At 32.1% G+C, this 1352-nt stretch overlaps 1 pseudogene; it reads left to right on the top strand.

The window, feature by feature from the left end:
* The first annotated feature begins 430 nt into the window (after window positions 1–430).
* Window positions 431–914, top strand: LOC141409532 (testis-specific XK-related protein, Y-linked-like; annotated as a pseudogene).
* The last annotated feature ends 438 nt before the right edge of the window (window positions 915–1352 follow it).

Here is a 1352-nt window from a genome sequence, read left to right as displayed (position 1 = left end):
AAAAGAAATAATCTTTTCAAGATCTAGTTCAGGTAATTTTATTTTTTCTTCATTGAGAATTCTATGTGCTGTCACACATTATAGCATCAGATATGAATGAATATCTGATTGAAATATTCATTCAATCATATTTCATAAAATATGAAATCAATTTTACCTGTTACAGTTATTTTTTTGAAGGAATGTGTATATATATTTATAAATGTGGGTATGTATGCATGCACTTATTATTTGTTTTTACCAGTATAATATATGTTTTGCATGCATATATTTACTAAATCCCTGATAATGGAAAGTTAACAAATCTTTTTTTCTTTTTTTTAAGTAAATTATTTTCTGAAGTAGGTGGGTTGGGAAGAATATATCTTGACATGGCAAGTTTGAAAGAGAAAGTGGCTATTACTAATAAAAATTATTCTCTAACCTTTTCATGTTTATTTTTAATAGCATTGCTGATGACATGTTCTCTCTTATCAGTTGTGTCTGGGGCCATTCACTGCAATATACTGGCCATCCACACAAGCCCGACTTTGCTGCCATTAAGCTACAGATGATAAAATTCATCTAAGTAATGATATGGCATTCTTTGGTGATTATCTCACATGTAGTGACTGACATTTTTCCCTGCATCTCTGAAACTGAGGTGCCTATCCTTTCTATTAATCATATATTTTACATTATTGTTGGAACCATGGGTGGAGTTTTGGAAAAGTGGAACTCATCTTCCTAGCAATACAGAAAATAATTCCAGCATGTTGGGTACAGTACTGATGCTTATCTTAATCATACCAATATATGCTGCCATCAACTTCTCCTGCTGGTCAACAGTGAAACTGCAGTTATCAAATGAGGAAAAAATTGACAGAACATAGAAGTGGGCCATAGAATTCTAAACTACAGCTTTCAGTTTTTAGAAAATAATAATATTGGTATTTAGGTTCTTTGGAGGGAAAAACTTTACTGAAGCCTTGTGACTCATTAATTGCCATGTAGCTCATCATAACCTACCTAGTAGCCATTGACTTTATGCTCCTCTTCAGTCAGTATTTGCATCTAAGGTGATCAGGCAAAGTATTGCCAGGACTTACTGAAAAGCATCCAGATGCACTGTGGTATTGTGTAAACACCTAGAGAAAACACAATTAAAAGAATAAAAATAAGGAGCTGAGAAATTACTATCATTCATGGAGAAGGTTTGGAGATTTTCAATATAAAAGTATGCAATATCCATAATATGTTCATATATACTTTCACAGAACAAAGAGTGAAGAGGCTGAATGTCTTTGTAAATATACTCCTGAAAAGTTAGAAACAGCAAAATCTTGGAAGTAGTTTCTAATAAATTTGATTTT

The sequence above is a fragment of the Macaca fascicularis genome, chromosome Y, assembly GCF_037993035.2.
Source record: "Macaca fascicularis isolate 582-1 chromosome Y, T2T-MFA8v1.1".
NCBI lineage: Eukaryota > Metazoa > Chordata > Mammalia > Primates > Cercopithecidae > Macaca > Macaca fascicularis.
Note: the sequence above shows the minus strand (reverse complement) of the source record. Positions and strands in the feature narration are given on the sequence as shown.